The following is a 27,507-nucleotide window of genomic DNA, read 5'->3' as shown; positions in this document are numbered from 1 at the left end:
ACTCGCGACGCACCCCTAGGAGGCCCCGACAAGATCGGCGATAGCTTCTTGTTGGGTGTCCTGCCTCTAATTGTGGCTCCATGGTGGGTGTGGGGGCACATTCGTGAGTGAATTCTTCTTTCGTCAAGATGATTACCCCTGCTTCGGCTTCTTCTGGTTTACCTTCTCTGGCTCGTGGGGTGGGCGACCAAGCCCCCGAGTCGGTCCGTATTGGAAGACCGGGCTCTGTAGCCTCCGCTGCATTGGGCCCCGACCTTGCTCCTCCTTTGGCCTCTCTGACTCCTTCCTCTGGCTCCCCTCCCTCCTCTGTGGTTGGGTCGAGCCCCAAGCCCCCGGTGGTGACTCCCTCGTCCCCTGGCGCGGCTCCTTCTCTAGTTGTAACTACTGCGCCTTTTAACCCCTCTCTCTCTGGGGGTTCTCACCGCCGTCCTCGTCACGGCCGCCCTCGCTCGATTCCTTCCAGTTCTGCTACCTATCAAGCCTTGTTTGGTCCCGCTTCATGGGCCAAATATTTTGATCTCCTCCCTCTTGATTCTGCGCCTCCTGACGATTTCTCCTCCATCGACATCTCATTGATTCCGTGGATGCCTCCATTACTTTCAACCCCACTCGTCTCGGTACACGTGTCGTTGCTGCTCCTAATCAGGATGCTGCTTCCCGCTTGGCTGCCTTATCCTGCCTTGGCGAGACCCTCGTTCGGGTCTCTAAGAACGCTCAGTTGAATGCCAGTGTTGGCACTATTTTGCTCCCGCCCCATGTTGCGACCGGTGTTCGGGACCTGCGCGACTGCCACGACGATATTCGACATATCCTCGCTGCCCAGGGCCATTCTATTCTCCAGGTGGACACGTTTACTCGTCCCCCTCGTGGTAGTCGCCGTCAACCCCTCCGGGTTGTGAAGATTACCTTTGATGGTAGGACCCTTCCACCCTCTGTCATTCTTGCTGGTGCCAGGTGCTCTGTCCAGGAGTACATTCCTTCTCCTCGGCTCTGCAACAAGTGCTGGAGGTTTGGGCATGGTGCCCTCCGCTGCTCCGGGACTGTCTCTCTCTGTCCTTTGTGTGGTGGCGAAGGTCACTAAGTCGGAGTGCGCTTCTCCCCAGGCTCGTTGCCTCAACTGCGGTGAGGCCCATCCTACCTTCTCCCGTGCGTGTGTCCATTACAAGCTTGAGGCAGCCGTCCTCAACTTGAAGCACCGGGAGCGTTTATCTTTTCCTGAGGCAAGGCGCCAGGTTCGCCGGCTCCCGCCTTATACTAATATCTCTTATGCTCGCGTGTTGCGCTCTTCCTCTCCTCGTCCTTCCCGCCTTCCTCAGACTCACAACCGTTTCCGGGCCTTGGACCCTGATGCGCCCACTGCCCGCTCCTCTGTCCCTTTGGGTTCTCTCCCGAAGGATCCTCCTCCTGGTCCTCTGTCTGGGGTTCCCCTTCCTTCTACCCGGTCTGTCGTGTCTTCTGTGTCTTCTTCCTCGTCCCCCTGATCCTCCTTCCCATCCTCTTCCTCCATCTATCGGCTCTCCCCACCGCCTGTCGGTGCGGGCGGATGTCCATTGCTCTCCTAACGGCCGTCGTGTGTGCTCTCGTTCGGCTTCTCCTGTTGAGACACTGGAATCCGTTGCCCGGTACGTGGTTGCTGGGACACCGGTCTCTTTAAGTCAGAAGCGTAAGCCTGGCTCCTCTCCTTCCTCTTCCCCGGCGGGTAAGAAGGCTTCGCTTTCTTCCTCAGCTCCTCCTTCTGGCTCTGTTGCTCCTTCCCCTCCCGTTTCAGTGCTTGCGCCCCCTGTTCCTGCTATGGAGGTTTCTTTGGCCCCTGCTTCCCTTTCGGTTGCTGCTCTTGCTGGGGTGCGCTCCCCTCTTTCTACTCCCCTTCTTCCTGCTGCTGTCCTTGACTGCTCCTCTCCGTTGTCTCCTCCTCCTCCTCCGGACCCTGCCCGCCCCACTCTGATCTGTTCTCTCGTTTCCTTCCCTCCGTCTTTGCTCAGTTTACCCATGCCCCCTAACCCTGACTTTGCTGACCCTGATCCCGACCCTGATATTCTTTAACGTGCTCTGTTGGTCTTTCGCCTTTGTTTCTTCCTTGTTCTCTGTTTTTGTCCTTTCTCTTCTCGTCGTTGTCCATTCTTCAATGGAACGTTCGAGGTTATTACGCCAATTTCCTCAAACTCCAACTTCTGGTTTCGCGGTTTTCGCCCCTTTGTGTCTGTCTCCAGGAGCCAATGCTTGGTGCTCGTCCTGGTCGTTTTCGTGGCTATTCCTTTCTCTCCCCCCCCCCCCCAGCCATTGCTGGGGCTTCTAATTCTTCTGCTCTCTTGATTCGGGCTGATGTTCCCTTTGTTCCTTTACTTTTTCCTTCGCCTCTCCATTGTTCTGCTTCTCGTATCTTTGTGGGGAAATGGTACACAGTTTGTTCCATTTATCTCCCCCCGAGTGTCCCGCTCTCTCTTCCTGATTTGAAACACCTCCTAGACTCCTTGCCGGAGCCTGTGCTCCTGCTGGGTGACTTCAATTGTCGTCATTCTCTTTGGGGTGACGTTCTGACGAATACCCGGGGTCGCCTCCTTGAGCCGTTTCTCCTCTCTTCTTCCCTGTCTCTTCTGAATTCTGGTGAGCCCACTCATTTGGACTCTCGAACTCGCACCCTTTCTTGTCTTGATCTTTCTCTCTGCTCTTCTCTTTACTTAGATTTCACGTGGCAGGTTCTTGATGACCTCCATGGAAGTGATCATTTCCCCATCCTTGTTTCCTTTTTCTCTTTTCGCCCTTCCCTCTCTTTCCCTAGGTGGCAGTTTGCTAAGGCGGACTGGACCCTATTTTCCCTCAGTGCTACTCTCTCTGACCTCTCCCTTCTGCCCCTCTCTCACGCTCTCCTCCTTTTTCATGACACTGTCTTCGACGCTGCCCTCCGCTCTATCCCTCGCTCTTCCTCTCGGGGTCCACGGAAGTGCGTTCCCTGGTTGAATGCGGACTGTGCTCGGGCTGTCCGCTGTAAGCGTGCAGCCTGGAAGAAGCACCGCCGTAGGCAGACGACCGATTCTTTTCTTTTCTTTCGGAAAGCGAGTGCGGTGGCCCGTAGGGCCATCCGTACGGCTAAACGTGAATGTTGGGCATCTTACGTCTCAACAATTACGTCCGAAACCCCTCTGGCCTAGATCTGGAAGCGTATCCGCAAGATAGCGGGTAAGTTCGTTCCCGATGTTTCACCGGTCCTTCACCTCCATGATACTCTTGTGGCGGACCCGTTGCAGGTCGCTTCCGAACTGGGTTCCCACTTTTCTTCTGTTAGCTCTGGTCTTCATCTTCCCCAATCTTTCCTTCTTCGTAAACCTGTCCTTGAGTCTCGTCCTTTAGATTTCTGCACTCATCTTCAGCTTCCCTATAATGATCCCTTCTCTCTCTCTGAACTTCGTTCTGCCCTGGCCCTCTGCGGTTCTACGGCGGCGGGCTCCGATGGTATTCATTATGAGATGCTTCGCCATCTCCCTCCGAGCACGTCTCAGTATTTACTGAGTCTGTATAATCGGATCTGGGAGTCGTCGTCAGTCCCTGAGGACTGGCTCGATGCCGTTGTCCTCCCTGTTCGCAAACCGGGGTCTCTGGGTACTTCCCCTAAGGACTTTCGCCCTATTGCTCTCACAAGTTGTGTCTGCAAACTCTTTGAACGTATGGTTAACGTTCGTCTGATGTGGTTCCTGGAACACCATCACCTCCTCTCCCCTTCTCAATTTGGTTTCCGCAAGTGCCGCAGCACGACAGATGTCCTGGTGAACTTGGTCTATATTCGTACTGCTTTTGCTGCGAAGACCTCCGTTGTTGCCGTCCTTTTTGACCTAGAAAAGGCTTACGACACCACTTGGCGTTATCATATCCTATCTCAGCTTCAATCTTTTGGCCTTCGTGGTCATCTCCCTCTCTTTCTCCGCAGCTTCCTCTCTCGTCGTTCCTTTCGGGTGCGCCTTGGTACCGCTCTCTCTCCCTCTTTTCAGCAATACGAAGGTGTGCCCCAGGGTAGTGTTCTGAGCACTACTCTTTCTGGTTGCCCTCAATGGTCTTCTTTCCTCTCTTCCTTCTGGTGTATTCTCCGCTCTCTATGTCGATGATCTTACCCTTTGTTGTCAGGGTGATGATTCGCCTCTCCTTCAACGCCGGCTTCAACTTGCCATTGATGCCGTGTCGTCTTGGGCCACAGGTCATGGCTTCAAGTTCTCTACTTCTAAGACTTGTGCCATGACTTTTACGCGGAAACGGGTTGTTCTTCGTCCCTCTTTGTCACTTTATGGTCATCCCCTTGAATACAAAGATTCCGCGAAGCTTTTGGGGTTATTCCTTGACACTCGTTTGTCTTGGTCTCCCCATATCTCTTACCTCCGTGTTGAGTGCTCTAAGGCCCTTACCCTCCTTCGGGTCTTGTCCCATACTTCTTGGGGGGCAGATAGGCGCACTCTCCTTGCTTTACATTCCTCTCTCGTCCTGTCTAAGCTCGATTATGGTTGCCCTGCTTACTCGTCTGCTTCTCCTTCTACTCTTCGCCGTCTTGATGCTTTGCACCATACTGGGTTGCGTCTCAGTTCTGGTGCCTTTCGTTCGACTCCCATCCTTAGCTTGTATGTTGACACTGGCTTCCTGTCTCTCCGGGACCGCCGTGATCGCTACTGTCTTCGCTATCTTGCGCGGTCCTTGCAACATCCTTCCTCTCGCCTCTGTCGTGCTTTAACTTTTACCCCTCCTGCGGTTCCTGTTCCTCTTCACCACCCTCTTTCTGTCCGGTTATCTCGCCTACAGGATTCTCTTTCCGTTCGTATTTCTGATGTTTCTCCTCGTGTTGTTCCTTCTTTGCCCCCGTGGAGGGTCCCTCTTCCGCGGTTTTGTACATCCTTGACCCGTATCACTAAAGCTTTTACCCCTCCTACGGTTCTAAAACGCCTTTCCTCGAGCACTTTTCTTACTATCGCTCCGTTTCTGTCTTCACCGATGGGTCTAAGTCAGCGGACGGTGTTGGCTACTCTGTTGTTTTTCCTGATCGCACTTATATGTGTCGCTTGCCTCCGGAGACTAGCATCTTTACAGCGGAACTTTATGCTATTCTCTATGCTCTTCGTCTCCTGCTTTCTCGTTGTCAGTCTTCCTTTGTGGTTGTTGTTGACTCTCGTAGTGCCCTCATGGCTCTCTGGTCCTTTAATCCGGTTCATCCAGTAGTTGTCGAGATCCAGCATTGGCTGTTTCTCGTTCACAGTAAATTTAAGTCGGTTGAGTTTTGTTGGGTTCCCAGCCATATTGGTGTGTCTTTAAATGAGCGTGCGGATGCTGCTGCCAAGGAAGCTGTCCGCTCTTGTCCCATCTCTCGCAAGGGCATTCCGTATTCCGACTTTTACCCGGTTATCCATTCCTCAGTCCTTTCCCGTTGGCAGGCTTCTTGGTTGTCTGTTACTGGTAACAAGCTCCGTACTCTTAAATGTTGTGTTTCCTCGTGGCCGTCCTCCTTCCACCGTAACCGGCGGTGGGAAACAGCTCTGGCGAGGTTGCGTATTGGCCATACTCGCTTAACCCATGGTCACTTGATGGAGCGCCGCCCTGCTCCTTATTGTCCTAGTTGCATTGTCCCTCTTACGGTCGTGCATGTCCTCCTTGAATGTCCTGACTTCCAGGACGAGCGTGTGTCTTGCTTTCCGACCGCCCCTCGCGGTCACCTGTCCCTTGATAGAATTCTTGGTGACTCGGATACTTTTGATATCGTTCGCCTTATGCGTTTTTGTTCTCGTATTGGCATCCTTGGTGATATTTAGCGCCCTCTGATTATTTTGCGTACTTGATGGTGCTACATAGCCTTCCCGGTTTGGTGCCTTCTTTTGATAATTACTTACTTACTTAAATGTGCTTTTAATCACTGAAAACCTTTCGATCCAATGTTATGAACAATGGAAAATTGTTCTTTGGTATTTGATTTAAAATATTAGGGCGTAAAAGGACGTCAATATCGTCTCGTTAGTGAACGAGATAAATAGAATGAGAATGCGTCACTTGCACACAGTCTCTCACGTCAACACGAGCTCGATCTGATCCCTGCTGAAGCATGCCAACTAGCATCGTCTAATATGTGGGTCATCCAACGTACCACGGTTCCCAGACTTTGCTGCTAGCTTCACACAAGAAAAATTGTGTCCGGTCGGTTATTAACATTCTACTGGGATTTATGGTTATATTTACCCTTGATAGAATTAACCGGCCGTTACGCCGCAGGAGAATTTAAACAGTAAATTTAGGCCTAAATAGGAAGTTAGTCTACTCATTTGAGATTAACTGGGGAAATATCAGCATTTGCAGGAGTTACATTGTATGTTATCCACAATGTATAGAAGCAACCTGGGAGCACGCCGCCTCAACTTAGGTTTACTGGAGCCTCATGGAGCCTAGTTGGCCTCGACACACCAACTAAGCAAAAATTTGGACAGCCTAAAAATTTCCGCTCGACCAAATCAACTCTGTAGCTAAGCCCTCCTAACTTAGTAATTCATAATTGTAGTCTACTAACTTTAAAGAAATTTGTTAATTACCATGATTTACTAACTTTATGATTACATCATATTATAAGGTGAATTTAGCAATATTAAATCAACCTCCCAAGGTTGTGTAAGTGGTAACGCCTAGTAGGTCTTTAAATCAATCATACAGTTCACTCAGTTATAACTAATCTTAACATAAATAAAGACCTGCTGGGAAATTCCCACACGTGTTCATCTCGGGTCAACTTTTGATTGGAGGAAGGTGCCGGGCTGTGGTCAATCATGTATCTTGCTACATCCTGGGTATGCCAGTGTCACCGCTCTAGGTGGAGACCTACTCCCCTTTAACTGTCACAAGCTCCAAATTTGGGGAATAAGCCAATACCTGCCCTGGCAAATTCCTTAACGCTTAATTTGTAAAAATCTTTAAACTCGCACTTTTCTCACAAACTAAAAAATTCTTTTGGTCACCTAGCACGTTTGTAGGGTGGATTTTAATATCTTTCCACCTCTGGCCTGCTTGTGCTGCTCAAGACCTCTGTCTCAACCATATCCTTACGTTTAAGTAAGTGAAGCCTGGTGTAATACTACTCCTAATGATTCCATTCTTCAAAATAAGTGGTTCATAGTTGGTCAAATTCTTGTAACCTCCCACAGATCCTGAGGTTGCAGCTGAGGTGTTGTGGTCACTACATCTTCTGCATTCGTCTATCTCTTAATTATTTGCTTATTCTATGCTATATTCTGGTATGTAAATGTTCACATGTTTTCTCTGTTACAAGTTTTGCAGCTACATCTGCAAAGGCATTCCCCCAGTATTCTTACACGACATGGCACCCAGTTGATAATTATTATATTACGTAAAAATTATATTAAGCCTAAGACTTAATCAATATCAAGTTTTAGCCATAATATTTTCGTCCATCTCGGAGCCCCTGTTATGTCTTTCATGGCTTCGTTTTGAATAACCACAACAAATGCCCAATGTCCAGGAGAAGGAGTGAGTAAGGCATGTAAAACATTAGCACTGTCCTGTTCCTAGACGGGGCCCTGTGATTGCTATCATTCAGTTGCAATTTTGCCTTTCTCAGATATTGAATTTTGTTTGAAGGTCATCTTAGAATCTATCCATACGCCAAGACAGTGGCATCGAGTAAGCCACTGTAGGTTAATGTCTTGAATTAACAAGGTGCCTGATTTACGAGAGGACCACTAACCCTAGTGGCCTTGAAGACTGGAAGCCGGCGGCATGTCGAAGGTCCCCACCATTTGCCTTCATGATCTTTTCCACGTATATTTTAAAACAATTTTGGCAGTTATGGCTTTGGTGGGTAGGCGTTTCAATGGGTTAATGTGAACTGTAGGTGAAAAAGCATCTCCTGTTCTCAGTCCTACATTGTGGCTGGTTGAGCTTGAAACCGTTGCGCCTTGTTTGTGATACATCTGGCCGTCTGAAGAAAATATCCGGAATCGACATCCTTTAACCTGTTCAGTTTTTTTAAAGTTTCAATGAGATCCGCCCTATAATGCCTGGTTTGCAGTGTTAGCCCTGTGGCCTTCAAACGTTCATGATATGAGAGATGACTGGCGCAACCTGTCCTCTTACAAATTACATCTGAATTTGGCCGTTTGCTCATATCGCCGAAAATGGACGTAATTTGAAAATGAAAAAGAATTGAAAATAAATGTTGGATTTTTGTTTTCCAAAACAGCAAGTTATGGGTCCTCTGGTAGGTTAGGAGGGCAGGAAGATCTCCTGAGGGTTCAAAACGTCATGAAAACCGTTAATCGAAAGTTCTCTCTCAATCTAAGTAAGCCGGACAGTATGTCACTATCGTGAGCCTCATTGCAAATTACGTTCACTTTTGTCCATACCGGCAAACGTAGGAAAAATCGCGAAATATTAAGAGGCCAGGTTAGGGATGACTTGTTGCCCAATGATGCACCTCCTCCAGAGCAGCTATGTCCTTCTGAAAATGAGGTCTCCATGCTTGTATACAGTAATCCAAATGGGGGACGAACCCGAGATTTATACATTTGAACCATTACCTTTTTTTCCTTATTGGAAGGTCACTGAAAGGTCTTTGAGTCTCTGGTTACCATTCCCAAAAATGTGATCAAGTTTATAAGGCACAATCTGTTTAACAATCCATGTGTTGATTGTATAAGACTGCAGTGGTGATTTATTCCCTCCCCGCAATATTTCCCAATATTTTATTCCCTCCCCCCTGCAATATTTTCCAATATTTTATTCCCTCCCTCCCTGCAATATTTCCCCAACATTTTATTCCCTCCCTCCCATGGAGAGAGAGGACTCTCTCCATGCGCTTGCAGGGGTGATGTCAAGCTGATCGGCTGGTAGTTTTATATCGACTTTCTGCCTTTCTTGAAAATAGGGGTGACATTTCCATATTTCAAATCTAGGAGGGGACTACCCTATGGTCAAGAGATTTTGTGTCAAGTACTTTCAGCGGTAGGCATAGTTCTTCTGCCAGTTCCATTAAGACTTTGGATTTAATTCCATCCACACCTGGGGGCTATTGAGTCTTTTAGCTTCATTTGAAAGGCGCTGTTCTTTGGTCTTAATAGAGTGCATTCTGGAGTGCAGTCACCTAGTTTCATTGCCCTAGACTTCTGTGCAAATATTTTTAATCATAAAATGCTTCATTCAGATGTTACTTCTATTTAGCGCCACTTGTGCTTTATTAAAAAGTGAATGACCTGTGACGACGACTGCTATATCATCGGCAAAGTTTAGCAATTTAACTCTTACAGATGTCATTTTAACATCCATACAGAAAACCTCGTTAACAAGACTAGGACTGAGGACGACTCCTTGTGGAGTACCACTCTCATACAAGTGTAGTTTGACACTAGGCCTTTCAGCTTTACTTTGGCATACCTGTGAATCTTTACTATGCATTTTTCTTTTTACAATTGTATAATTAATGTGTGTTAAAATCCTTGTTGGCTTGCAAGTTTGAAGACTCTTCCTTCCTATTGCCATGCAATTTGCAGTACCTACTATAGTAAAACCAAATATATTCATATATTGGTCTCCAGTCTTTCACAGTAGCCTCTCTACGACCATCAGTTCTGTTATTTTCTAATACATGATGTTACTGAAATAGGTCTGTAATTGCCATTGCCTTTCGGTTTAGTAATCGGAATGTCTGCTCTATTTTACGAGGTCGGTAGTTTGCCTAGCTCCCAAGATGCATTGATAACGTACCATAACCCTTGTTCTCCAGCAGGACCTACATGTGCGATTATTGAATATGTAATGTTATCAGCACCTGATGCAGTGTTATTGCCACCATTTTTTTTTTTTTTTGGGGGGGGGGGGTCACTCTGATTAGTTCTTGTTTTAGTAAAGGGAGTATCACATTCGTCACATGTACACATTCGCTCTCTTGAATGGCCGTCAACCCTTCCAGTTTTTCATTTCTGCCTTCTGACCATTGCAGGATTTTAATGTCCCTATATCTTTCCAAGACTACAATGCTCATTTTGAGTGACAACATTCACACCATCTTGCCTCCTTTTACTCTTTAGAAACTAACTTCTGATATCATTGGTCTAAGCAAAGTTCTTCCTACTCGTGTGCGGTTTCTTTAGAGATGTTTTTTTGTTTTCTGAAGATGTTGACTGTGGTTTTGCTCTTTAATTTCCTTTTGTGAAATAAATAGTTCTTATGTTTTGTGTTTCCTGGGATAATGACTAGAATAGCTGTTTCAGCAGCTGTAATGGCTTTCTGGAGATTGGTCTCATGTGTCCGAATCCTTGGGTGGCGAGTATGTAGCATGCCATTTTTCAAGCTCGTCCTGGTATAAATTTCAGTTGGCCTTTATATTACATTCCATGTAGGTTGTGCAGGTGGTGCAGGAGATCTTTATGTTTAGTGTTGTAATAGTATCATAGTATCACTGGTCATCACCGGATCTACTTCACACTTCGCCTGGTGCTTGAGTGCAGTCGAGATTAACTTTAGAACCTCCTTCAATGTGTGGAGGGAGGGGGGGAGGGAGTCTCCAGGGTTGAGAAGTGTAATCTCAGGTACTTCTCATAGAACTTTAGCAAAATGGCATTTGTTTGCATTTGGTGACCCAGTCACACCTACCTCCTGATTAAGAGCATTAAAATCCCAGGTAATAATTGTATCATGCACCTCCATGGCAAGCACTTTCTCTGCTAGTTTACATCTAGGGGCTTGTAGACGTTATATACGAGGAGCTCGATATTAGCCATATTCACCGTTACTGTTAATACCTCTGCTCATCACCACACGAAACTGGGTCTATTTTCTTCCTTGGTATGGTGTTAATCTAAGAGGATCATTAACCCTTCGTCGCCCCTGTTCATGCAGTATAATATATTGGTGATATCCAGCTAATCTAAAGGATTTCGTGGCTGGGTAGACAGTTTCTTGTAAAACTATTACACCTGCTTTTGTACCGATTGCAGCATACTGAAGAGTGGGTTTTTATTTCCAGGACATCGTTTGTTCCAATGAAGAATTCGTAATGAACAGACAGTTTCTGTTGGTGTACCTTTCCTAGTAGAACGCCTCTTCGGAATCTAAAACCATATTTTCCACTTCGCTAGCAGTGTCGCTGCAAATCTGACTGAATTGATTGTTTATATCCGTCTCCTGTATAGCAAGATACCGTTGATCTTGATTCGCCACTGCTTACTGCAGTGTCTTTTGTGGATCTACTGCACGATCTTCTCCATTATTACACAAGCGATTGCTTAAGTCTTTTGTTGAGAGGCATTCTGCGTCATCTGTAAGCAATTGGTAAGGGTCATGACCATGATCTACAATGTTTTTTAGCTGGACCTCCGTAAAACTGTAAATCTGTTTTATAGACTGAAAATGATTGTATTTTGCTTCCATGTTGTAATTCTGCAGTGGTTTTTTGCATTTTCTGATTTGGAGATGTGTGATGAATTGTGTTCTATGAGCGTTGGCTTCTGTTGTGGCTGTGCACGGGTGTTCCAGACAATGTTGATGTACGTACTGCTGGTCTGATTATCCTGACCTAAGCTGCTTGCCTTCCGTGTGGTATTTCTCCAAGCATAATGTTTCAACCTCAACTTGGACATTTGGCTGTTGTGGTCTGGATTACCTTGTTCTTGGCTGTACAGTTTTTGGTTGGATGCTCCAGGCTGCACATCTCTCCTGCCCGGTGCAGCGTGTTTGATGGTGGCCGTATTTCTGACACCTGAAACAGCGCAGGGGTTCCAGGACCATGTCAATACATTCCCTAATTACCAAGAATGAATATTTCTGGTGTATGTCCCATAACAGTCACCGGAACCCGACGTGTCACAGCTTTACATTCAAGATTTCCCTGTGTTCTAGGATTGGATCCAGTGGAAAGTCGACTGGATATTCCAACAGCACGATGTTTGTGCCTCTTTTTGAAGGGTCCAGCTTTTAAGGTTTTCCTTGCAGGAATGTTACCGTATCTCGGTAATTTTCAGTCTTTTGGTCTGGTTGTGTCTTTTTTTTGGTCTGGTTTGTCATTTTTTATTAATAATAAATTTCTCCTTTAACGTTGACCGTGATGGAATTTTTGAGCTCTAGTTGGCGCTTTTCCATTGCCGTTACTATGCCTTATGCTGTAGGAAAGTTGTCTGTGAATTATGGGTTTTGGAATTTTGCAATTCTAAGTCTGCAATTTGGAAAGATGTGCAGAGTCTGACACTGGCTGGTGTGTGACTGGTGCTGTTCTCTCTAGGTACATTATTTCTGGCTTCTTGCTGATCGAAGTACTGGAAGTAGCCTCGATAGCGGTTTTCTTTTCTACTTGCTGTACCTCGGCGAACTGTCCTTCGTTGTCTGAAAACTGCTTCCATTTCCTCTTTATCCTCGACTTCCTGTTGACGTCTCTTAGTGAGGGCCGATTCACATTCCTACCTAATAACCGAGACACTAAGGTCTGAATAAATTTGTTTCCCTTCAACGGAGGTCGTAAAATGATTTTTCCAGGTGGAATCTGGGATACCTAACACCTCGTTTAGCAGTTTGGTCTACTTTTCACTTATCCTCAGTACACTTTTAAAGGTGTGTCATGGTGGCACTTCTCACAGGGTATCGACCTGCTCAGTGATACGGCGCTCACACACGAAAATAGACCATTGTGAGCCGGGTGACCCGACCATTGTGGTAACTGCAAAACTAGCCACGTGTACAACATATAGTCTGCAACGGTATTTATCCAAGAACTTCATTAGAAATCTGCAACGTTACTTCTAAACAATATTGCAGCACGCACTCCTGGCGGTCGGACACAGGAATACAGTCAACATGGTACATCAAGAGCTTTGAATCTGGGTATTGGTGGGTTGTTCCTCAAAACAGCGAGGGTTTCAGCTGATAGTTTTTCAGAATCTGAAGTTTTCCAGAGAACAAACCCGTGTGCTGCCTGCTGTACCAGTGGCGCCGGCGGCGAGTCTCATGGCTGGTGATCGGCTCATCCTAGTAATGTAGGTCATTATGAGCTTTCTCCACAGCCTATAGTTCTTAGTTACGACTACCTCTCGCCTGACGCTTCACTACTCGTAATTTATATTATATCTTCGTTCAATTCTTAATGGATAGACCAAGCCATTATGTAATATTTTATTAGTCGTGGCCTTTACACAAACATGTTTGATCCCTTTCAATTATTAGAGATTCTAGAACACTCCTGCCCGCACGCACTCCTGGAAGACACACATGCAGTCAACATGTAACATCAACAGCTATGGAAATCCCTTTCCTCGTATCACTGGAGATTACCGCGAACCCAGAATGTTTCGTCTGGGAATATTTAATACAAGCACACTAAGTCCAACAGATGCTATGCATGGATTGTCCACAAGAGTAGCGAGGGCAGCCAATTACCATATTCTTACACTTGTCTCCGACTGTGTACGTCACCAGCAATGTCTAGCAGCTTCAAGCCTCAGTACTACAGGTACAAACGTTACCATCCTCCTCCTCCTGGTGGTTCCTGAACCTCGGGCAGCTGTAAGTGCTTGACCGCAGTGGCCACCCATCTGTGGTCACAGCCACCATCTTGTGTAAATAACGACACCTGGATATGGATTTGATTTTCATTAACATACTATTTGTGTTTGTCTTTCCCTATGACTTCTCTATGCATCATAGTCCACAAATTTGCCTGTCAGTGCCTGAACAGGTGAAGGCCTTGTCTTGGAGACGAAGATTACCTGACCCATCCCTGGCGTGTCCTACACTGGGCCAGTTGTCCTCAGGAGAGTCGGTAAGTATAGCAGAAATATATTATTTAACAACGCACATTTTAACCCTTTGTCGAGATTAAATGCTCTTTGTTATGCATAGTTTATATCAGTATCTTGTCTGGAGCCTTTGTAAATCTTTTAAATTTGTGGAGAGACAAGCTATGTTGGTGAGGCACGTCTAAGTGTTAAGAAAAGGTTCCCTTCGAGAGGGTTGAGTACCCATCCAGTTGGATTGACTTGTACCTCTGAAACACAGAGCAATCACACTAACCAGATGTATCAATGATTAAATATGGAGCCGTTGTGAGGCTTCGAACCTATGTGCGGTGCATTACCAGGAACACGCCCCAGACAACCAGGCCATGATGTGGTCAAATGATTGCAACCTACGGAAGCCCCTGGAACCCTCGAAAGATCAGTAGGACTTACATGGTTTTACCATGAAGAGCTTGGTTGTCTGGTGCGTGTGCCTGAGAATGTCAGCGCATAGGGTACCTGTGCGCATGAGGGCTTTAAGTAGTTACAGATTTTCATTGTGCGAGTTCAAGAACGCATTAAAATGTTAATTCTCAAACTATAGTGTTTGTTTCTATATCGGAGATTTATGATTTAACACAGTATAATTGATATTAGATTATCCTTAACATTCACTATCAACATTTAAAAAATATATAATTTACTTTCTCAACCTTTTTTTCAACATTTTTAATATATGGAGCATAATACATGGTGCTTAATACACTGGATGACACACACATCACAGTTAGGTTAGGAAAGCTAGGTTGGGTTGAATCGTTAATGTATGATTCTTAACGCTAGTTAAAAAAAAAAAAATAGATGCTAGGTGTCACTGTTAGATGGAGGAGCAGGTAGGTGGTGGATAACGGCATGAACCGTTAGATGAATGGTGGATCAACAGGACGATGGATCACTGGTAGGTGAATGGTGCTTTAACAGGGCGTACCGAGGGATACTGTGTGTTAGTATCACACAGAAATCGCTCATTTACATACAATAGGACTATTTAGGTTAGGTAAGAATAGTTAGTGATGCATAGACATTATTTACACTAAATGCGTAGAGTGGGCAGAGCCGGGGGGAGGGGTGGCCATTTGTCACCTGGTGAATGGAAGGGGAGACAGTCAGGAAGGTGTTTTGCACTTGTACGGGAAAATTCATTGTTAACAGTTATTGTATTTCACACCCCCTAAACGTTCGTTCATGCTTGCACTAACCTCGACATGCATATCTACTATCTGTCAACCTTAATTGTTTCACATAATTAATTAGAAACCCTTCCTTGAAGTAACCTTTACACTGTTATCCTTTGTAAATCCTTTTTTGCTTCACTAAAACTGAATCAATTTGAAACATTTCCCTAAACGTTTCTCCTCCAGAAACATAAGCCTAATGCTTCCTGTATCTTTCTTGCTAATCCTTAAAGTATACAAAATTATCTACTGTACGAATCAATTTGATTTTTTTATTAATTCTCCTCGATTTCTCCCCTTTCCCCTCATTCAAGAATATTGTCATGAAAATTACAGTTGAAAAACCATACTTCCACTCCCTAATGTACGAAACATTTTTAAAAACTACAGGAATCATTTTGATTTTCCCTTTTAACTTCGTTCACAACTCATGCCCTTAACTACTATTTTGTAACTGTCAAAATTTCCGTTTACTAAGCTTGCAACTTTAAATGGAACACCATTGCAACATGACTCATCCCACGTTTTCAATTCTTACCTCTTGTCCTGGTTTGCAAAGCAATTGTATCTTACATCCTCAATTCCCTTACTATAGTCCTCTGATAGAACTAATTAATCAAAGTCTGAGGCATGGTATCTTACCCGACCGCTGGATACCGACTAATAATACCCAAAGCCAAATTCACAAACATTCTGACCCATACGAAAAAATTAGTGGAAGCCGTGAGGAGGAGTCGAACCTAAGCTCTGAGGACTCCCAAGCAAACACCTTAGACAACTGTACCACAACATGGTCAAAAGAATTCCAGCCTGGGATGCTTGGGAGTACACAGAACAGATTCGAATCCTTCTCTCAAGCTCCTACTCATTTTCTCATTGATACATCACATTACTGTGATTTCTTCGTGCCTTCATACCCCCATGTCTGACATTATTTAAGTGTAAAGTTCTTGAGAGGATTACACTCGACAGGTTAATGTTTGAAATTAGACCCCAACTTGCCCCTAACCTGAATGGTTCCCTTACTGAAAGACGCATAAAAACTTTCTTTGCTGAATATTTTGTTACAGGGACCATGCTCTTAGGTGGCATTTATTGACCTCAAAACTGCTTTTGATACAGCAAAAAAGGGGAAATAAATCTTAGAACGATTAGCCTCTTTGGGATTAGTGGAAGACTTTTGATATAGCTCAAGGGGCACCCGAGTATCAGAACTGCCTCAGTTCTTTCAATGGGGTCAAAAGTAAACATTCTACACCTTTGATTTGGGTACACCCCAGAGTTGTGCGCTTTGCGCAACAATGTTCAATGTCCTAATGCACGAAAACTGTTAGTTCCACACTAGCTGATGAAGCCGTCATCTAATGTCGACGAAATTTGTTTTGTTTCAAATATCCAAACGAGACTGCAATCTCTACTTGATTAACTCGCTGCTAAAAGCATTGAATTCGGTCTTTAACTTAATCCATCACTTTCTCTCCCCAAAAACAGCCAGTGTGCCTCTAGCTTTCAAAGTTAACAACCAAACAATAGAAACATGTGGGCAGCACAAATACCTTGGAGTAGGTATCAGTGACATTGTAAACGACCTACATCGTTGGTTAGAAGCGAAATCACTGAAAATACTAGTAAGAATATTGGTATAAATGTTAAATATGCTAGACTATTTAACATGTTAGATCCCTAGTTGATTATCATGCCCTGCACTTTGCTTCCCCGCCTCTGTTTTGTACAAATAGAAGTAATACAGGATGAGGCCACGAGGGTAATTCTTGGTGCCCAAGATTCACAAGAATCGTCAAAATGAGGAAAGAACAAGCTTCTAACAATACTAAAAAGAATCATTCAAGTCAACACGATCTTTTTCCTTCAAATCAAGAGACACCATCTTCAGCATTACTGGGAGACAAATTATTATGTGCCGTTAACACACTATAGTGGTGTAACATACACACTTACTCCTTGTGTGATAAATGGCCGAGTAAAAATGCATACAATCTCACGAAACTACATTCCTTTTATAAATAAATAAATAAATAAATAAATAAATAAATAAATGTTTATTTAGGTAAGGTACATACACAAGAGATTTTACAAAGTTTGTTGGATTAATAGATAGAGCTAGTACATACAATGCCTAAAGCCACTATTACGCAAAGCGTTTCGGGCAGTATGCATGCATGCATGCATTTCGGGCAGCATTTTAAATGAAATATTCTTGTCACTGATATCCCTCTTCATCTGTATACCACAATTCAGGAACTATACACACCCGCCACTAGGGTTGATTAGAATCCTGCTCTTTCCAAAGCCGTCACACTTTAAATAATTGACTCATCAAAATGTTGAAGATCCCACGAGAACTGTCCACATCGATATCACAGTTCAGTCATCTACAGGAAGGACTGCAGTAGCATGCAGGTTTTACAGAAACAATATTTGCACACAGACTATCAGTGTCAGGTTAAACAACTGGCTGACCTCTACACAAACAACTGGCTGCACTACACAACTAGCTACCAGTACATATAACGTCACAGGACGAGGAATAATTCTGTGTGCTTCAAAGTCTGCTCTTGAAAAAGTTTTCTGCGCGACCGACATTAAGAGCTTTATAATTGGACTGAAATAACCTGCTCACTGCACAGTATAAAGGGATTGGAATTTCTTGTATGGATACCATATCACAAATATAACCCACCATAATGACAAACATTGGAGCCAAATTTCCGAGTAAGAACGATGAAGGCGAGTTAAACCTAGGTCCCCCCCCCTCCCCCACATATCTAGTTGAAACTATTGTTCCTAACACTCGGGTCTAAGAGAAATTACCGACTCCCAACGGCCTGAAAGCGCCGGTATAAAACCCTGTGATTTGTTTAGATCTGAAACCTTTTTATGGGCAGCACAAAACGCCTACCAGACCGACACCTTGGAAAAAGAATCACGTCCAACCGACCTGCACAAGACCATCTTAACATACTGAGAAGCTGCACATTAACTACACAATATATCAAGGCAATATTTGTCAGTAGACTCTGTAAAAGCAATCGACACACTGGCTTGACTAAAAGAAAATACAAATTATGAATGACCTTCCACTTGACAAAATATTTCTTTGACAACCACAAAATGAAAGTAAGATTCCTCCAACACCACACTGACTACTTGGACCGTAATGCTGGTGTGCCACAAGTCTGTACTCACGCCAATATTACACAACACACTACAGAGGGAAGGAAGGGGAGGAGTGGCGGCCCTGCTGATAAAGGTCTGGAGTTTCCAGGATATGGATACCCCAGGCTGCGAGAAGTTCAGATACTACATAACAGGCACCATGACGATGGGAGGACTAAAGATAGTAGCTGCGGTTTATAACTTTTTTTAAATGGCAAAGACCCAGGCAAGACCTACTATATTTGTCAAACACCTACAATAACTGAAAGGGCAGACTCTTTCGCCTATTAGAAATCGATCCCAACTTCAATCATGGAGACTTCAACCATGGATAGATGCAAGAACCGTATTGTGGTGTAATGTGAGCTAAACTATTGGACATGGTAACAAGAAACCTTTTAAGCCAACATGTCAGGGGACCCACATGACTAGAGGTAGTGATGAACCTGCTTGACTTTACCTCGAATTTACTAAACGATTCACATATATGGGAAATAAAGTCCGAAGCCCCATGGGAATGAGTGATCACTGTATTTACATTTGAATATATAGTGGGAGTAGGGATAACTTATGGAAGGGACCAGAAAGCCAAAGCCTGGCATACCGAAAGGGAAACTACAAGGAAACAAAATTGTTAATATAAATACCATAGGTAGTAAATCTCAAGGATAAAGGCTGCACAGACATGAACGACTACATCACCCATTAGAGTAAGGAGATGCCACAAGTTTGTCCTGGCATGAGAGAATGGAATTTCACGACTTGTGTTGAGTTGTGCGAGTGAGAACGACCAGATGTATATCAGCGTGGAATCTCCAAAAGTGCACATCCATCCGTGCACTCTCCTGTATCCTCTGGTCTGGGACCAAGGTCTGCCTCGCTGGGTATCTATGGGTAACCCTCGGGCTGGGATGGCCAAGGATATTGCCAGAGTTATTACAATGCCTTTATCACCAGTGTTTATTATACAAATCAGTGGAACTCTGTGGATCCAGTCGGAGATACAACGTAGAGGGTTAGTTTCGTGCTCCCAGGCCAGGAGGGTTCACTTCTGTTAAGGCAGGTCTCTTAACCTCCCTCGGTACTTTTCCATGACATGAAACAAAGATTACTTGTGTATGGAATTGTTATCGATTTAGGCATTTGTTTGTCTCCTATTTGCTTATTCTTTCACAAGGTCATTGGACAAAGGGAAACTAGACCAAACTATGTTCTTTTTCAGTCAGAGGCAACCCGGCCAATACCGTGCAGCAAGCACCAAATTGACAAAACCCATCAACTGAGAGAAAACGTGAAGCCAGGGAGAGTCTTCTAACCTTGTCTGTATGTGATGTTAAAACTATTACTCCAAGCAGGCCTAGATAAATTATGGACTGACTAAGTATTTCAAGGAGTACCCAGTCCGTACTCCTAACTCTTCCATAAGGCACCGAGGATACAGTGGAAAATGTATACATGTCAAATGAAAGAATAAAAGGTCAATTTAATAAAGTGAGATGGCGAACAGATCGGAGACAACGACAGGCCCAGACAAAGAGGCTAAGAGGAGGAGACGCCCAGTCACCAAGGCCAGTTCCACAACAAAGTGGCTATAGTTATAACTGATCATGGAATGACCTGCGGGCATTTGATAACAGGGGCCTACCTTCCCTTACCCCCCCCCCCCCAGGGCAGGCCGTGGTTCAACCCCAAAAATAGAAACGAGGTCAATTGATTGAACAATTTCAGAAAACCAAAGGAACGATCGCCAGGTGTAACATTGGCCTCGTAGAGGCGCAATAGATTTTGAAGAAAGACACTATGGACGAGGCAATTAAAAGAGGGCTATAGAAGAGACGACGACTACGGGTACAACGGAGAAAAGATATTGGTACAACAAAAAGAGGCAAGTCCCATACAAAAGATTTAGTTCCGTCGAATATTCTCAGTTGAAAGTGTTACGACCTAGATGGTCTAGGTGATAATAAACAAGTCATTTGGAGCACTCCTTAACCTACTGCCCGAGACTGAAGTACACGACCCACTTTTTGTCGGCCCTAAACTCAGGCACACCAGGGAGGATGCCAGAGCACTGGCAGAGGTTTTTGCATTAACTTAAGGCTAAAATTACAGGAGAACTAAGGAAGGAGGAGTCTGATGGACCACAAATAAGGCCCAAACAACAGTGCCTCGTATATGTAACTGAGGTCATCCTCTTCATGGTGGACAACAAATCGTACTGCCAGATTAAAGGAACGATGATCAGAGCAAGTGTTAGTGTGGCTGCAGCAGAAATATTTATGCATGCAGCATATTTATGCATATCCTAGGCTGGCTCCCGCACACTATAGTGAACACCAGCCACACTACTCAACTCGTCCTCAGGCCAGACTCGTTAGTGCAGAGGCCGTCCCATGAGACGGGTTCATCAATTTTAACACCGTAATAAGAATATGTTTGTTCCCATACATAATTTAATATACAATAAAATTCAATGTATATTAGGCATACATTATGTAATTATTTTTTTGTTGGCGATTATGTGTGTTTGTAGTACACTAATGAAGCATTTACAGACTTGCTATTCGAGAAGCGGATGTCAGTGAAGCACTGTTGGAGAATAGTACTTTAATCGGCCAGACCGCCCTCGTCAATAAAGGACAAATGATTGTTAATCCAGCCAACAAACCACTTGTTTATCAATGAAAAACAGGTTTACACAAAACGCGTCCTCTGTTCATTCCATCCAGTGGTCTACCCTAAAGACTCATTCATATTTGAACATGCTGTTCATTCAAAATACTCATAAATTGATAGTTGTATATTAGTATTGTTACGGTGCCCTGTCCTATATCTCCCCCAATGCCAGCGTTAAGTTATATCCACTAACCTTGCAGGTTCCCCGAGATGCAGGGAGTATATTAATATAAGAGGCTACCGAATTGATAACATTTATGGTGAAATTGGCATTTATAAGTTTGGCAGATAAAGGTGGTTGCGCCCGTTACACATACAAGATGGCGACGCCCTGCTTAAAAGTGCACCATTTTCGTGAGGGCGCCAGCAGGCTGGTGATTGGCTGGGCGAGGTCACGTGACATGACTAACCAATCACAGCCTGCCGTGACGTCACCGGGAGGCCTGGCTCAGCACTGGCGGAGGCACTGCAGCAGAGCTTGACAGACTTGACGCGAGTGGAAGTGCGTCAGTGAGGTCCTGAGATTGGAGGTTTTGGAAACCTCGCTCAGTAAATTTGGAGCAGCCATCACAGTCTACCATTGTCGCAGAAGACAGTGTGCTCCTGGGGAGTACGAACATGCAAAGGAGGGCCAAGAACTTGAGAACATTAGTCGGCAACTATAGGTGAACAACGATTCTTGGAGGGCAAGTCTGGCTCCCATGAATTCACTGGTAGACGTGCAGTGTTGCAGTGACTAGGTCACATTTACTTAGGTAGGAGAGAAGGCACAGCATCTGGATACAGGAGAAAACGTCTCGTTGAAGGAGCATGTGTGTACAGTGACATGTTCAGTGACCACTGGTTGGACCAGCTTGGAAAATCTGAACCCAGGGGATTGGTAAGGCAAAGACGCGATTTCTCCATGACACCCGAGGATCTGTAATACCTACCGGAACGCCGAGGAGTGACCTGGGAACCGTGGATACTCTACCATCAGAGGACAGGCGTCGTGGACAGGAGTGATCAAGATCAATATTTCCCTCTCATTGCCCCTTGAAGTTTAGCTAGGTTGGCCCATCATATATATATTACATTGTGTTATGTTAGCTTATGGTAGGGAGTAGGTATTACTACTGCTGGAGAACACAGCGTGGGAATGTTTGTGGCAGTTGGTGAAGGACGTTGACGAATCCGTCCTCCCTCGAGAGAGGGTGCGAGTCCCCAATTTAAATTTGGCCAGCTGTCGGAGTTGCCAGAGGCGGCGAGAGGAGAGCTGCCAACGTTCTCCAGTTCATCCATTTATACACATATCCTAATGTGATTATTTCTTTACACGATTAATGTAGTTTTCTCATAGTAAACTTCACATTATTTTACCGATTTATTTATGTGTGCCTTCCATCTCTAATTGAGCATTATTAAGTGATATTATTGCATCGCACCAATATCATATATGGAAAATAGCCTAGTGCCTGGTAACATAACACTGATATTTATGGAAACATACCCTAGGCTGGCAATACTGATTCATCACCGATAGTAGTAACTGTCTGATGACATGGAATTTAACCACTGAACTGCATTGCTGGGATGCAGAGTTGCAACCCAGCTGGCGACCTTGTGAGTAGTTGAGTGACACAGGTGTGGACTAGTGACCTGTGACCCCTTTGTTATGCGGGCAAGAATCAAGTACTGTTGCCGCATGAAGTGACGTCCTGAGGTTAGTACAGTCTTCCTTCACTCCTCCGTTGGGATCGCTAGTAGCAGTTCCCCCGTGGTTCGACTGGAGGGCTCCTAGGGTGATCAGTGGCACCCAGGTGTGTGGGAGCACAGACCCGCGGTGGTGGTTATAGTGTGGTCCTCATCTTAGGGACCGGTAGACTAGTAAGATGAGCGAGTTAGTCTTCCACCAACCAAACACCACCCTGTACGTAACAGCATACTGTGCATATTCAACCATTGGCTAATTTAGGCGTTTAGTTTCTCTCGGTGATTATTTGAATCTGTAGTACTTGGGTGAAGCATTTACAACATTGTGGTTCAAACGAAAGTCATCAGCGAAGCTCTTCAATAAATGAACGTCATCAGTTTGTCATGTGTAAACCGTTTTTCTATTGATAAATACGGGGTCTGGCAGGTGCATGGAATAGACTTCAGCCTTTGTTTATGAGAACGAGACGAGCAGTTACGCAGCTTAACTGACCACGTTCGAACATTTCCCGAACAGTACTTTGCTGATGACCCCTGCTCAAATGTCAAAGCTATAGCTATCACCCAATGTAGTTCTAATGCATATAATGGCCAACAGAACCTTAACACCTAACCTATGGCTAACTTAGTATTAAAATTATAAGAACTCATGAGAAACCAGTTTTTAATACCCAGTACGTTAATGTCGATAAATGCATTTGAGGAGGGGGTGTGTAACGAGCCTGGCCTGAGGACGGTATGCCGGAAACGAGAATTTGGCTTTTAAGAGGACAGACTGCTTTACTTCAGTTTACTACAGTTCAAGCCGTCAATGAATTGGCGAAGTTCACCCACATGAAATTTACCATCTAGACCCGCATGGAGGAGCTTCCCTTCCTAAGTACTTGTGTGTATATATATATTGTATATATGTATAGATGGAGAAAGACACCATAAAGGTTTATTACAAGGACACAAACCTTCACTTATATGCATCCTGCCACCCAATTTCTCTCAAGAGGCCTATCTTTCTCCCCGAGAATCAGAGTCAAAGGTATATTTAGTGACCAGAATAATCTGGGGAAAGTCTTGTAGGAGCTCTGGGACGTCCTTAAAGTAAGAGGCTACCCAGAATATACCGTACGAGAAGCTGCCAAGAAACTGGCTCTTCTCCAGCAACAAAATATTGTTCGGGAACAAACATCCAGTCAATAGAGGATGGTTCTGAGTTATATATTCCTACAGCTTCAGGAAGCATCTGAAAGGAAGTTAACAAGCTCTAGTCTTAGATGAAGGAAACGATCGGCGAACTTCCGACCTAGAACTTGCTTCCTTCGGAGCCGCCTTTGTTAGCTTGGAAAAAAAGTAGATAGTGTCCCTCTTAAAACCGTTATCTGTGGTCATGGAAGCTCCGCCAGTTGTATAATATTTTCTTCCCCAATAGAGAGGTACTTTGCACTTACAAATCAGTAACACAACGTTACCCCGTTCAGGAGACCCAGAAACGTTCACCTTTTAACACTTCACAGGTCTTGCTGCCTAACCACAATATTTGTCGATTTGCAGAATTGCTACAGCATTCAAAGGCTACCAATACCTTGTGCACGATACTGATGATGGCAACGTAGCTGCAAGTGCTCAGCCTCCCGAAACTGTGTCCGACGGTATATTCAGCTTGCTAGGTTTAGCCCCGGTACTTTCCCCTCACGCTAAAACTTTCCTCTTGCCAGTCTCCTAATCTCAACTGAAGCATAACCCTCTAGGGTATTTTTATTTATATATGATTGGACTGGTGGGATAGAAGATAGACTAACAAATATGGACGGAGAGGGGATTGAAATGTAACCGAAATTGTTAGCTTATCATTAATCATAAAATACACCACAACTAAATAAGTTTTGGGCCTGACGAATGGCTTACCACTCTGAAGTAGTTAACGCATAGAGTATTTTAGACTATACCTATTAGAAGATCACCGTTTCAAGGCATAGTGCGTAAACTATGAAAATTATTAACCGTGTTCCCTTCACCTATTGTACTTGGGTGGGAATATGTATCAACTACATAATGACCATCTGCGATTCGACGCAAGTTTTTCCAATTAACTTTAATCCCTCCATACCTGCAGTAGCGTTGTAAGAGACCAATTTCTTGGTGTCTGGTTGACCATACCTGCAGTGCCGTTGTACAGATGCACCCTCGTACATACCTGAAATTACACATTAAATACATCAAAATACTAAATTGAACATTTTGTAAAGTTTGAGAAACATCCCGCAAGACAAGCAGGTCAGATTTTGGTTCATCTTAAAAGCTAACTTAATTACCACCAAATGGCAAAACCCAATCTCAGACAAGCCTCATCCACAACCCGTTCAACACAACGGTCAGGTGGTTGTTAACCCGGCAGCCAAACATGAACGTGAAGAACGCTTCACATTTAACTTGTCCTCAGTCTAAGCTCGTTCATGCATTTATCACTGTACTCAAAATAGTTTGATATGTGACCTACTATACATTATTAGGGGAGGGAGACAGGTTAGAATACACTCACGTGCTATTGTTTCCTTCAACAACTATCAGACCTGTACACAATTTAAATATACATTATTATTTACTTTAATTGGAAAATACAGTACTTGGTTACACAGGACTTCAATGTTAATTATGGCATCTTTGGGGTTGGCTGCAGCGTGGACGACATTAACTCAGGATGGCTAGTTTCAGTAACATAGGATGGGCGGAGGGGGGGGGGTGTATGTGACGCTTGTTCCGTGTATCAAGGATTGACATTTTATAGTTCACAAGAAACACCTTATAACTGCCAGAATTTAATTATAATTTTGTAAACTTTTTTCACCTGCTTTTGGTCAAACGGTAAATTTCACTATAACGTTGACACTCAAGCCGCTGTTGTGGAACAGTATCACACAACAGTCGTTTTAGAATATAATTTTGTTTTAATAATCTTCATCAAAAGTCAATCTAGGTAAAAGTCTACTAATAGACATGTATATTACACAATATAATTATATTTACAAATAAGCAAACCAGAGCTAATTGAATTATTTTAAATAAAGTCTTACCATCTTGTAACTATTCTTATTTAGACAATCAGCAAATATAGACTATTCCACCAACAGAATACAATGTGATAAAATAACTAATCATCTAGAGTAACTTGCCTGTTAGTCTGGCGCAGGTAACCTCATGCACAGGACTGTCCAGGTGACTAATTTAGTAAAACCAATGAGGCGGGCGCTGAGCAGCACCTCTCCCCACGCCGGCCCGCGCCACACTGCCCACCGCGCCTCGTGACTAGCTTGGCCTGATGGGTCAACTACCTGTGACGTCATTCACCTCACCTGAAATGAGGCCGCCTCACATACAAATAATTCACAAGTAGTCACTTCAACAATATTAATATAGAGTTTATTTCTATTAATGTGAAGTATGAGCAAGTGTGAGAATGTATTAAAAGCACATACTTCACTACTGGACATTAAACCCACTACCACACCCACCTAGTAGCTTGGAAGCTCCATAACGCCTTCTGTAATTTATGTTGGGGTCTAGGCCCGGGACCAGGTACAGCAACCGGTTACGGTGTTCATCGTCCTGTGTGTGTGTATATGCATTTACTGTGTGACTGTAGGGTCGAACTCTTAGCTCTTGGACTCCGCCTTTCTAATTTTCGGTTGTCTAATTTACCAATTCAAGACCTATTTTGTATTTGTCATATCAACTACATATACACCGCCCCCCTTCGAGAGGCTGCTAGCAAAGCTCCTAGCCCCTCGCCTTCTAAACATTCTTAGATTATTGCAATGTCTCCTTTCACACAACTTTATCACATTTATATTTAAAACTTTGAATCGAACTAGCTTCAACGACAAACATCTTACCAGCAAATTGACAACTTATTGACAGCTCTAACATTGAAAAAGATCTCTCTGACGTCCTTGGGACTTATTGGTCTCTAGGTTTTGTCTATTAACCCTCGTTTTGCTGTTCCTAGCTTTGAAAAATACTGTTTTGTCTACCTTGTCAACTTCCCTTAGAATCTTGTATATTGTTATCATATTCCTTTATCTCTCCTGTCCTCGAGTGTGGTAAGGTCGAGTTCCCACAATCTTTCCTCGTATTTTACGCCCTTCAACTCGGGAACGAGTCTCGTTACATATCTTTGAACCTTTTCTAGTTTATTATGATCTTTTTTTATGTAAGAGTTCCATGTTGTGAATGCATATCGAAGTGCAGGTCTCAACTTCGCTGTATATAGGGCCTAAAATAGCCCCCTTGTCAAATTGTCTGAAGGATGCACTCAAGTTGTTCAGTATGACATTATGCACCTGCTATTCTGCTAATGTGGACTTCTGGCATCACAAATGGGGTTATGTTCACTTCCAGGACTTTCCTCATGATGCAAGAAATTGTTTTCCCTTTTTGCTATATTGCTGGTGTTAATACAATTTTCGTAACTTTGCATTCGGCTGGGTTAAAATTAGGCAGCCATTTTCTAAGAACGTTTCTGAAGTATGTCCAAATCTGATTAAATACCTCAAGCTATCACTGTCCTTTCTTCTCGTCAGCATTGCGTCATCTGAAATACTGATATGAAGGAGCAAATTTCCTGTTAGGTGATTGACAAATTAGAAACAGTATGGCACCTAGAACGGAACCTTGTGGTGCTCCACTTGTAACCTCTCTCCACTCTGATGTCTCTGCCCTTTTGCTTCCTTCTTGAAAGATTCTCTCTGACCCACCTTAGGACTTTTCCTGTTACGCCAGCCTCTCTTACTATCTGTCTAGCAACTTGCAGGCAATACTTGTTAGTAATGTGGGTCTGTGTAATGGTTTCTGTCTTACCCATTTCTTGTATATTGGTACCACATTAGCAATTTTCCTTCAGTCAGGAAGTTCTCCCGTTTCTATAGAGGAGTTAAATATTACGCCAAATGGTCTGCTGAATGCCTCAGTTGCCTTTCCGGATATGCATAACAAAATTGTGTCTGGTCCTA

At 44.1% G+C, this 27,507-nt stretch overlaps 1 long non-coding RNA gene across 1 annotated transcript in view; it reads right to left on the bottom strand.

Annotated features, from left to right (window-relative positions):
- Window positions 1-25,809, bottom strand: part of LOC138364121 (uncharacterized) — a 264,696-nt gene extending 238,887 nt beyond the window's left edge. The window contains exon 1 of the long non-coding RNA XR_011228309.1: window positions 25,672-25,809. This is a non-coding gene — a long non-coding RNA (uncharacterized lncRNA). The remainder of the gene's footprint in view (window positions 1-25,671) is intronic.
- Between the last annotated feature and the right edge of the window lie 1,698 nt (window positions 25,810-27,507).

Source organism: Procambarus clarkii, chromosome 12 (assembly GCF_040958095.1).
Source record: "Procambarus clarkii isolate CNS0578487 chromosome 12, FALCON_Pclarkii_2.0, whole genome shotgun sequence".
Lineage (NCBI taxonomy): Eukaryota > Metazoa > Arthropoda > Malacostraca > Decapoda > Cambaridae > Procambarus > Procambarus clarkii.
Note: the sequence above shows the minus strand (reverse complement) of the source record. Positions and strands in the feature narration are given on the sequence as shown.